This window comes from Orycteropus afer, unplaced genomic scaffold, assembly GCF_000298275.1.
Source record: "Orycteropus afer afer isolate SDZICR_OR568_19922 unplaced genomic scaffold, OryAfe1.0 scaffold00809, whole genome shotgun sequence".
Taxonomy (NCBI): Eukaryota; Metazoa; Chordata; class Mammalia; order Tubulidentata; family Orycteropodidae; genus Orycteropus; species Orycteropus afer.
The window spans coordinates 193,742-206,645 of record NW_006922396.1 but is presented as its reverse complement, the minus strand read 5'-3'; the positions used below and the strand labels follow the sequence as shown (position 1 = coordinate 206,645).

General features: G+C 36.2%; 1 pseudogene; it reads left to right on the top strand.

The window, feature by feature from the left end:
* Positions 1-3,999: 3,999 nt before the first annotated feature.
* Positions 4,000-5,018, top strand: LOC103211871 (annotated as a pseudogene).
* The last annotated feature ends 7,886 nt before the right edge of the window (positions 5,019-12,904 follow it).

Here is a 12,904-nt window from a genome sequence, read left to right as displayed (position 1 = left end):
CATGCTGCTCATAATTCAGAAGATTCTGAAGATTTATGTTAAGTGTGAAACCAATACATGGTGGAGTAAGTTATACAATGAGAACTTTTAATGCCAAGAGATCTGATATCCAAATGGGTTCAATCTCTAAAACAAGGTTGCATAAGGCAGGAAATATTAGAATACGTTTCTTAATTCACGAAAATGAAGGAAGACATTAGGTCTCTAGAGCTATCCTCCAATTTAAACACAGAAACAAAACAACCTAACGAAACGACAGCATTCGCAAATACACAAAGTAAGACACTGTATAAAACTACTGGCCTAAAAAGTTCAACGAATCAATGAAATTAAAAGAAAAAGAGGGGAGAACTAATCTAGATTAAGAGACTAATATAGATAAAAGATATGAAGAGATATAACCTACCGTGGTGGAAATTAGGCAACCTACATAAATCTGAATATAGAATAAAAAATCAAAACAGTTGCTTTAAGTGAAGTCTAACTATGCTCCACAGGAAGCACAGCTGTAACCTTTCAGAAGATCACCAAGCCTTTCTTCCAAGATGCCTCTGGATTTGTTTAAACTTTTCAGTGGCCAAGTGCCTGTGTATACCACCCAGTGACTCATAAATATAAGTATATATATTAGTTCATATTAGATAATTACTGTTAATTGTCTAAGTGTGATAATGGTAGTGTGGCTATTTTTAACATGTCTTTATTCTTAGACATGATGCACACTGACAATTTTCAAAGTCTAAATCTTTCAAACAGTTCAAAAAATTAGGTACAAGCATAAAGCAAATAATGGCAAAATATTAACAGTAGTTAAATGCAGATGAAGGGTATGCAAGTATTCACTATTTTATGGTCTCATCTTTTCTGTGTTTTGAAAACTTTTATACTAAAAATTCAGATGAGAATTATATAATCAAGTACTTTGGTTAATAGACTAAAAAAATCTATATATGCACCACTAATTTTCAAAAAAATGAAAAAAAAAATTATTTAAATAAAATCCAAACTCCCTAGCCTCACTCTCTTCCTTGCTCACTATCTTCTAGCCAAACTATCACTTTTTTCTTTCCTTAAACCTACTATCAAGTTCCCTCCTTCCATACTGTTCTCTTGAGTTCTTCAATGGCTAGCTCCCTCTCATCCTTTCTCACTGCCGTTGAGTCAATAGGACTCATACCCCTCCTTGGGTTTCCCAGAAAGTATCTCTACAGAAGTAGATTGCCCAGTATTCGTTCCTAGGAGTGGCTGGTGGGTTTGAACTGCCAGCTAGGTCTCAGTTAATTATCATAACCTCTCTATGGAGGCCCTCTTACGATCACATTTTTCCAAGTAGGCACCTCTGTTTTCTCTCGTAACATTTCTCAAATACTTGTTTATAATGTCTTAACCCACTCGAATACAACCAAGGACCTTTTTCATTGTGGCCAGCCTATACTAAGCTGCAATAGACATTTACTGGATGAGTAAGTTAAAAGTATGTTGTACATAATGACTATTAAACCAAACCCACTGCCATCAAGCCAATTCTGACTGATTGCAAGCCACAGAATAGCCAAGGCTGTCAATTTTTATGGAAGTAGACTGCCTCATCTTGCTCCTGCAGAGCAGCCGCTGGGTTCGAACCACCAATTTTCTGGTTAGCAGCCAAATACCTTAACCACTGCACCACCAGAGCTCCGTTTAGATGGCACTTAATCTAGCTTCATCTCGGTATCATATTTTTACAAACACGTATGAGCACATATTGCATACAATTTGTGCTAAATTTATATTGCCATTCAAAGTCTTTGTTTTTTAAGCCTTGCTCCACTGTAAAAATAATACATGTTAATGATATAGTATCTGAAAGAAAGAAAATAAAGAGAAAGAAAAGGACCTCCACTAATTAACTACACGTGCAATTTTAGCTTTATGAATAATTTTTACCCTGGTTTGTGTTTTGTTTTCTCACTTAATAATTATACTTAAGGAGTCCCAGGGTTAACATGCTCAAGTACTAACAAAAAGGTTGAAGTTTCAAGTGTACTCAGAGACACCTCAGAAGAAAAGCCTGGCAATACACTTCTAAAACATTAGACACTGAAACGGTGTGGAGCACAATTCTACTCTACATATAAAGGTCATCATGAATAGAAATTGACTAGACAGCAACTGTTTTTTTAATTATAGCTTAAAGGTTTTCTGAAATACAAAATTATCTGCAAATGTTTCTATAACCTTCCTAGTGTTTCATTAGGTGGGCATACCACGATTTACTTAAATGTCCTACTGTTGGACATTTTAATTGTTTTTAATTATATCCTATTAAAGTCAAAATTGTACTGCTCCCAAAAAAAAACTGCACTGCTCATCTTCATATATAAAGCTCTTTCTATAGAACTGCTTATTTATATCATAAGCAAGAAGCCCTCTAAGTAAGTTACATAATCTTGGCTAATTTAATTAAGTAAAAGTTTAGTTTTACAGTTTTGTTTTTTTAATTTAAATTTTGTTGTGATAAATAGATATATATAACAAAGTTTACCATTTTAATTCTGTATTTCAGAGACAGTAATTACTTTCAAAATATTAGACTACCATCACCACTATCCATTTTCAAAAGTTATATATCACCCCAAACAGAAACTCAGTGCACTTTCAGTAATTACTCTTATTCCTTTCTCTTCCAGCCTCTGGTAACCACGGATACTTCTGACTCTTTGGATTTCCCTATTTGAGATATTTCATATAAGTGGGATCATACAATATTTACGACTGACATATTTCACTCAGCATAATGTTTTCAAGGTTCATCCATATCATTACATACATTCAGAATTTCTGTTTATGGCAGAATAATATTCCACTGTAAGTACCACATTTTGTTAATGCATCTTCATGGACACCTACTGGGTACCTTCGGAGCTGGGTGGGAATCAGTGCCCTATCACCCCAGCTAATTTCTCTATAGATCTTGGCTTTTACAGTTGTTGGTTCCTGTCGTGGATGCATTCTGACTGTGGTTGCGGACAGGGTAAGATTATTGCTGATGACAACAGCATGCAGTCCGCAGTCCTCCTAAGTGTGAGCCTGCCATTGGTGGGCTGAGGCCTATCTGCCTCCCTGTCTGCTTCACCTAGGACTGAAGCAGGGGGCTACCAAAGCAGGCCACCTTCCAGGCTTCTGATTTTTTATCTAGTCAAGCTGAGGCAAACTTTTCAATTGCCACAGCAGGTTTCTGCTTTCTATCTTGCCTCCCTCATGCCCCTTACTCAGTCACTTTGTTAGTTTATCTCTCCCTAAGCCCTGATCAGCTGATGACAGGAAGTTGCTGTTAACTCATCTGGCATGCAAGCACACTACCTTAAAAACTGTCCCTTTAAACTGAGGGGAGCTCTGCGTATGACTGTTAACCAGAAGACTAGAGGTTCAAACCCTCCAGTCACTCCTCGGAAGGAAGGCTGGGCAATCTACTTCCATAGTGATACCGCCTCAGAAACCAAAGGAGGGGTCAGTGAGTTGGATCCCATTCAATGGCAGTGAGTTTCATTTGGTTTTTTGGTTTTTAAACCAAGTCAAGTGAGATTTCAGCCAATGTCCAATTAATTTATGATCAAATTCCCAGCATTTTTATGAATATGTATACCTTTCCCTTCTTATAAAAGCCACAATCTAACCTCCGCCTGAGGAGTCAAATTTGGGCATGGCCCATCTCCTACCATGCGTGTAGTAATAAACTACCATTCTATCCTCCTTTCGGTGTGTGTACACTGATTCAGCTTGATTACACACCAGGCAGGGACTCACTTTAGTATGGTTTCAGGACCAGTGACTGTCTGCAGAGATATCACAATAGCACTAGAAGAGCTAGTTTGCTAACCAGCATCTTTTAGACCGGCAAGTGAGATGCATTTCACTTCAAATTTGTTTCCAAGTTGAAAGCCTTTGGGTCTTTCCATTCAAAGAATTTTAAAGAACTATTCCCACAGTAAGAAAAGTTCATACTGACTTTAAATTACAATGGGAAAATATGAGAACCTAGGACTGGTTGTAAAAAGGACTATGGAATGGTGATGAGGTATAGAAATAAAGATAAAGAAAGTATTGTAGTTATCAAGAAATTCTTAGAAAGTGATAATGAAATGACAGAATGGTTTTTTTGTTTTGTTTCATTTTGTTTTAAAAAAAGATGCTATGCAAGAAATCAAGTTACTGAAGCAACTGTGGTATGAAAATCTGGTGAATCATTGGAAGTATGTTTTGGAAAAATAAAAAAAGATGGTACGTAGTCTTTGAATTAGTTGATCACACAAATCTTGATGACTTGGAACTCTTTCTAAATGGACTAGACTACCAAAAAAACAGAAGTATTTGTTTCAGATCATTAATGGAATTCCATTTTGTCATAGTCATAATATCATACACAGAGACAGAATGCCAGAGAATATATCAGTCTCCCAGTCTAGTTTTGTCAAGTTATATGATTTTGAATCCGCCCAGACATTGAAAGCTCCTGAGGAGGTTTATACTATTTACATAACAACCCAATAGTACAGAGCTCCAGAATTACTGGTTGGTGACATCAAGCATAGCAAGGCTTGTTGATATGGTTGTCTGGTAACTGAAATGCTTATGGGGGAACCCCTATTTCCTGGAGATTCTGGTATTGATCAGAATCATATTATGATGTGTTTGGTTAACTTAATTCTAAGATATCAGGAGTTATTTTATAAAAAGCCAGTGGTTGCCTGAAATCAAAGAAACTGAACCTCTTGAAAGACACTATCCCAAACACTCTGAAGTAGTTATAGATTTAGCAAAGAAATTCTTACATATTGACACAGACAAAAGGCCCTTCTGTGCTGAGCTCCTCCACCATTTCTTTCTTTCATGTGGATAAATTTGCTGAAATTTTCTCAGGAGCTAGAGTTAAAAGCATAGAAAGATGCAAGAAATACTTCTTTACTGAACAATCCCAAAATAGAAAGAAGGAAAAGGAAAAATGTGTAAATCACAGAAATGTTGATTATGATGTATAATGGTTGTAAAGGTATGCATCCCTTCACATCTGTTTGGGCAATGTCTGTGGTCCCATAAGGTTGTGTAGGTGTGGGTGTGAGTGTGTATTTTTAAAAGGGGGAAGGGAAGCAGCTCTCCTTCTGTTTATTAATTCCTCCTAATAGTTTTAAAGACCCCAACCCTCCAGAGTGAACAAGCAGTGGGGCTCCAGGGCACATTCCAATCCTCCCAGAGCCTTGTCCTCCACCTCTTCTTGGCCTCATTCACCCACCCACCAACAATCAGCCTTTCACTCAAGCACTGGACAGCACCTGTCCTGGCTCTTGCCATGAACACTCACAGACTTCCAGCTCTTGGTGGGGGAGGGGGACAGCCACAGTACACATGATCAGGAATCTGCTGCACACACAGCTTAGCAGCAGTTCACTCAGTGTAGCAGCCAGTTTTGCCCCCCGAACCCGCAACCCACTCCCAGTCAAGTCCTCACAATGACAACACCCAGAATGGCACCAAGTTCCAATCTGGCAGCCCGCACAGGCCCTGCCTGGCATAGCTAAGCAGACCCAAGGCTAGCCTCCTGATCCAGTTAATATAGCTCTTGAGCTTTCTCTGGTGGGCTTCCATGAAGTTTAATATTGTTATAGGCTTTATGAGGATTGAGCCATAAATTGTACAGGGACTGCCTGTATATAATATGGTGTTTGGACAATGTCCAAATCACGTAACATACTATTTAACAGAGGGTCTCATGGACATAAGTGACTCATATTTGTATTTAAGAATACAAGAAACCTTTTTTTATTTTTAAACCATTTTGTAATTGGTCATGATATCCAGAAATACATTTATATATTCAGAAAACCAATATATGACTTAATAGAGAGCTATGTAAACTTAAAGACCCACTGTCACTGAGTCAATTCTGCCTCACAGCAACCCTACAGTAGAACTGCTCCATAGGATTTCCAAGATTATAAATCTTTAGGGAAACAGACTGCTTCATCTTTCTCTCAGAGGACTGGTGGCTTCAAACCCCTGAACGTTTGGCTGGTAGTCAAATGCTTTACTACTGTAGCACCAGATCCTTAGAGATCTATATACACAATCTAATAAACTGTTTTGCAAAAAGGTCCTCCAGTTCAGTTACACAAGCTGAATAAACCATAGGAGAATAACTAAATAAATAATTTCTGCATCATGGATTTTTTATACTATGATTTAAGTTATTTAAAAAAATTTTATCAACCAGAAATTGCATATGAATTAATGTGGGAAAATCAGATTGCAATTATTTTAAACTAGCTGTTCATCGAAAAGTTAACAGTGTATGTGGAATGATGGTAAACTTTTTTTTTTTGTATATTCTTCTGTGTATCTTTAGAGATTTTCCACCATGTCTACAACAAATATGGATTATGTACTTTTATAATGAGGTGAGAGTCATGTTTTACTTTTCCCTTTAAAGAAGCTCATCTGAAATCTCTAACTTTGACTATAAGTAGTCTCACTACCATCACTGGTATATTCTGATAAATGTTCTCATTGTTGTAAATTTAGGCATATTTAACAGCAGTCTTTAAACTCATTATACATAATCCTAAAAAAGTATCACACTAGTAAAAACTACATGGCTATTTTTCCATCTAAAGTATATACTTTTTGTAGACAAGCATTGAACATTTTTAATCCACTTCTCAATGCATTGCATAGAGTTTGGCATATCACCACCAGTGGCTGTCAAGTCTATTTTCAATTCATGGTGACCCCATGTATGCAGAGAAGAACTGCATTCCATAGAGTTTTCAAGATCATGACGTTTGAAAGCAGACTGCCAAGGCTTTCTTCCAAGATGCCTCTAAGTGAATGTGAACCACCAGCCATTCAGTTAGTAGTTGAGTGTTGGCATATATAAATATTGTAACAGATGTTAAAATATATGCCAGTAGAAAATCACTATTGGACTATCACAGTAATAACTGCTACATGCAGCCTCTCCCAGTGGATACTAAAATTAGTGGGCCTAAGTTTGAGAATAAATATTTACATTCTTAGTTACAAAGGAAAAAATAGAAACTATACAATGGAAAAATCCAGGAAGCATCATCATAATCAAGTGCTCAAGGTTAACATCACCAGTACTAAAATTGACACCACCAGTAATAAAATATATCAACATCACTTCTGTGATGGTCCTGCTGAAAATACATACACTTAATCTAATAATGAGAAAACAGGACAAACTAAAATTGAAAAATATTCTACAAAATAATTAAGTACCCTCCCAAAGTGTCATGATCATGAAATACAAGAAAAAACTCAAACATTTTTAAAACTTAAAATATTTAACAAATTTTCTATGTCTACAATTATTTGAAAACAAAGTTAGTAAGAATAACATATGATAATTAAATGAAAACTATCTGCTCACAGAATAGCATTAATTTTTGTCTGCTTCTGCAGTACAGCTAAGAAGATTTTGACCAAATGTAAAGGTTATACTTGGGATGACACATTTAAAACACTGAGTATGTATGTGGTATATGCAAAGTCACTATCTGGGGATGGGAGAGCAACCTACTAGATGCTCAAAGAGATATACCATTCTCCAGAACAACTTTAACAGTGGTATTTATTGAGACAACCCTCATAACGGTCCATCAAGAGACCTTATAATATAAAGATGCTTGGAAAGAGAAAGCAAATGGTGGTTCCAAACACTCCTAAATCAGATCTGAGGCACATAGAGACTTTATTTGCAATTGAGATACTACTTCTTCTGTAGATAGTTCTATAAAAATGCCCTAAGGTTAAGAAAAAAAAAGAAGAAGAAGGGGAATTCATTTATTTAAACATGGGCCAATACCCAGACACTGGGAAGGAGTCTATGTTAGTTTTAAATAAATAATAAACTGAATGGCGGGGGGGGGGGGCAGATTAAACCATGGATCCACTTCTGAATGTAGATACCCAACAATGCAAATCTAGAACTATGAGGTAAAAGGTAAAAGAAATCGTGTTATTTTAAATAAATTTTTAAAACTGGTACAATAAACCACAAGAGACCTACATAACTGGAAGAATATACCATATTCACGGATTGAATATTGTGAAAATGTCAGTTCTACCCAAAGCAATCTATACATTCAATGCAATTCCGATCCATTCCATCAGCATTCTTAAAGGGCAGGCAAAAACTAATCACTAACTTTATATGTAAAGAAAAGAGTCCTCAGATAATCAAAGCACTGCTGAGGGGAGGAAAAAAAAAGGTAGGAAATCTCACCCTTCCTGATCTCAAAACCTACTACACAACTACAGCAGTCAAAACAGCATGGTAGTGGTACAATGATCAATAAATAGACCAGTGGAACAGAACTGATAATCCAGAAATAGACCCATCCATCTAAGGACAGCTGATCTACAAATGACCAAAAACCATTAAATGGGAGAGAGAGAGCCTCTTTAATTGGCAAAATTGCATATCGATGTACAAAAAAAAAAAAATCAAACAAGATCCGTATCTCACACAACACACAAAAACGAACTCCAGATGGATCAAAGACTTAAATATAAAATAGGGGCAAATCTAGGGGCCCTAATTTATGGCATAAATAGACTATCAAGCATAAGCCAAAATGCACAAGCAGTGGGAGAAAAATCAGATGACTAGGATCATTTAAAAATTAAATTCTTATGCGAATCAAAACACTTCTCCCAAAGGGGTAAAAAGAAAACCTACAGAATTAGGGAAAAGTATTTGGCAATAACCTATCTCACAAGGGACTTATCTCTAAAATGTACAGAAAACTCTAACATCTCAACATCAAAAAGACAAACAATCTAATTCAAAACTGGGCAAAGGACATGAAAAGACACATCATGAAAGAAGATATATGGGTGGCCAATAAACCCACGAGGAAATGCTCACGAGCATTAGCCATTAAAGATATGCAAATCAAAGCAATGAGATATTACCTCACCCAAACAATGATAGAAAAGTTCAACAAGGCAGAAAATAACAAATGCTGGTGAGGATATACAGAGATTGAAACTCTCATACACTGCTGGTAGTACTATAAAATGGTACAGCCACAGTGGAAAACAGTATGATGTATCCATAAAAAACTGAAGAGAAATACCACTCCCATTACTAAAAATATATCCTAAAGAGGTAAGATCCAGAATATGAATAGACGTATGCACACCCACGTTCACGGCAACACAATTCACTATAGCAAAGAGATGGATATACCCTAAGTGCTCATAAAAATACGAATGGATAACCAAATAATGGTAGATTTACACAATGGAATACTATGCAACATTAAAGAATAATGAAGAATACACGAATCACCTCATGTGTATGAATTTCGAGGACATTATCCTGAGTGAAATAAGTCAATGACAGAAGGAAAAATATTGTATTAGTCTATTATTATAAAAAGATAAGGAAAGGAGACATCCAATAAGATGGCAAAATAGGCTGACAAGCCACAAAGACCCTCTTCAACAAAGAAAAGAGAAGACTTCCAGTAAGGTGGCAGAACAGGCACACAAGCTCCACAGACCCTCTTCAACAAAGAAAAGAAAAACCAACTGACAGAGATACATTAGATAATGAGCCCTGAGCTTTGAAAGGAACAATACAAAAGTGGATTAGGCACGAACTACGGGAAAAACCTGAATGAAAACAGTGAGTATGGAGATGGTCAGAGCAGTGGACTGTCAGCTACTCTGACAGGACCAACAGCCTGAACATTTCCAAGTGGTGTTGAAACCTGATAATTGACCTAAAGATAAGCTCTGATTGCCAAGGGCTGCAGGGACAACTATGCTGGTGGCCTATGAACAGAAAAGGAAACAGCAAGGAGGGAGACAACCTGAGCTGTGGACTTTCAGCTGTCCAGAGGGTGCAGCCATTTTGATTATTTACAAGCGGCAACCATTTTTGGTATTTAAAGTGACCAAGGGCACAGCCATTTTATTTACAAGCAGCAGCCATTTTGGATATTTAAAGTAACTGCGGGCAAAGCCATTTTGAATGTTTAAAAGCAGCAGCTATTTTGGATTTTAAAGTGACAGCATTCTCATTAGGAGTCCAGAGACATTAAAATAGGCTCCATTTGCCAAGGATGGAAGGGACATGGGGAGGACAGCCAACAGGAAAAAAGACAGGTGGTGAGTGTATAAATGCTGCCAAGTAGCAAATAGAGAAGCACAGCACAGTATCCTACTTGCGTAGATAACATACAAACAAAAAAAAGAAAAAGAAAATTGTCGGCAAGTGACTCCAACATACAATCACCAATTAAATATAAATATACAAAAACATCACAATGCCTCGGAGACAACAGAGCATCACAGTCCACACAAAGAACCAAGATAAAGCAAGAGAAACAGGGGACCAGGATATAGACCCAAAACACATCCCTGAGGAAGGTGTAGCATTGGAACTCCTTGATAAGGAAATCAAAAGAATTATATTTAGGTACCTTCAATGAATTGACAGATCAAAGAAAACATTGAAAAAATTGAGGAAAACACAAAGAAAAACCTAGAACAATTCTGAAAGACAATACAAGAAGAAAGTGACAAAATAAATGAAAAATCAGAAATGACACAAAATCTACAGACAGAATTCCAGAAGTTTAATACTAAATTTTCAGAAAGATAACACACTGAACGAGCCAAGGAGTAGAATTGAATCAATGGAAGACAGAATTAGTGAAAGTGAAAGCAAATACCTCAATATTTCTTTGGAAAGGAAAAAATCAGAAAAAGATCAAATCAAAATGAAGAAAGCCTAAAATTCATGTGGCATACCATCAAAAGGAATAACCTACATGTAATCGGAATTCCAGGAAAGGAAGAGACATAGAAAACCACAAAGAAAATTGTCAAATATTTGTTGGAAGAGAATTTTCCTGGTATAATGAAAGATGAGAATATATCCATTCAAGAAGTCTAACAAACCCTAAACAGAACAGACCCTAAAAGAAAATCACCAAGACATATCTTCATCAAACTCACCAAAACCAACAAAGACAAAGAAAGAATCCTGAATGCAGCACAGGAAAAACGAAAAGTTACCTACAAGGGGCAACCCATAAGAATAAGCTCAGATTTCTCAGCAGAAACTATCCAGGCAAGAAGACAATGGGATGGTATATATAAAACCCTGAAAGAGAAAAATTTCCAACTAAGAATTATACACCCAGCAAAACTGTCCCTCAAATATGATGGTAAAATTAGGACATTTCTAGATAAGCAGAAATTAAGGGAATTTGTTAAAACCAGACCAACCTTACAAGAGATGCTAAAGGGAGTCCTTTAGGAAGTTAAGCAAAAACAGCAAACAACTACTGACCATTAATACACATGATGACATAACCTAGAAACCAACCCAGCTATGGAAGTACCCAAAGTAAATAAGCCTACAAGATTGTAAATTAAGGAACCAGAGACATCAATTGACAAATGAAGACAATTACAAACCAAAAAGAGAGAAAAACTATGTAGTTACAGAACTTATAAATGGCAGGGAAGTCAAGACAACTACGAGATATAACAGACTGTTCTAAGCTTGGAAAGAAATTATAAATCACAGGGTAACCTCAAAGAAAAATGATAAACCTTCGCATCAAAATAAGAAAGAGGACCAGTACAAATATTGAACAAATACTAAAACAATAGCAACGAAGGAAGTGATAATATGATTCATAAACAAAATAAGCTCAGCACAGAAAATTATATGGAACAAAGAAATCAGGAACATCATGAAAAAGCACTTAACAAACATGACAACAACAAATTCATACTTGTCATGAATTACACATCTGACAAGCGACTTATCTCTAAAATTTATAGAAAACTCCAACACCTCAACAACAAAAAGATTAAAACTCCAATTTAAAAATGGACAGAAAACATGAATGGCCACTTCACTAAAGAGGCTACTCATGGAGCCACCAAATACATGAAGAAATGCTTATGATCATTAGCCATCAGAGAGATGCAAATCAAAACAACAATGAGATACCATCTCACTCCATCACGAATGGTAAAGTTTAACAAGACAGAAAATGGCAGATGCTAGAGAAGATGTGGAGAGATTGGAACACTCATCCACTGCTGGAGGGACTGTAAAATAATACAACCACTGTGGAAAACAGTAGGACAATTCTTTAAAAAGCTGGAATTAGAAATACCATTTGAGCCCACAATCCCATTACTAGGTATATATCCAAAGAAGTGAGAACCAGGACAAGAACAGAAATATGCACACTCATATTTATTGCAGCACTATTTAAAATAGCAAAAAGATGGAAATAATCTATATGCACATCAACAGAAGTATGGATAACCAAACTGTGGTACATACACACACGATGGAATACTATGCAAAGCTAACGAGTAATGTAAAATCTGCAAAACACCACATAACATGGATGAACTTGGAGGACATTATGCTGAGTGAAATAAGTAAATCAAAGAAAGACAAATATAGTATTAGTTCATTATGGTGAAAAAGCAAGGAAAAGTTTATACATGGAAGGGAACTCTGTTGGTTACCAGGGGTAGAGGGGAGGGAAAGGAACACTGCAAAAAAAAAAAAAAAAAATGCTTTGACCCATGTCACTTTGGTTTTGTGTATTTCAATAAAATGCACTTTAAAATACATACACACATATGTACAGCAAAATAATAATTTGAATTTCAGAAGCAGCATCTCAAAAAATGTCGAATACACATAAAATACTAACTTCTTTGAACATGCTGACATATGCCATGCTAAAAACTATCATGTATTTATTTCTTCACCTTACAGTAGCATTAAAATGGCCACTATAGTAACAAACAAACAAACAAATTTAACTTAAATAGTAGAGAATGTCTGCCTTGAGCA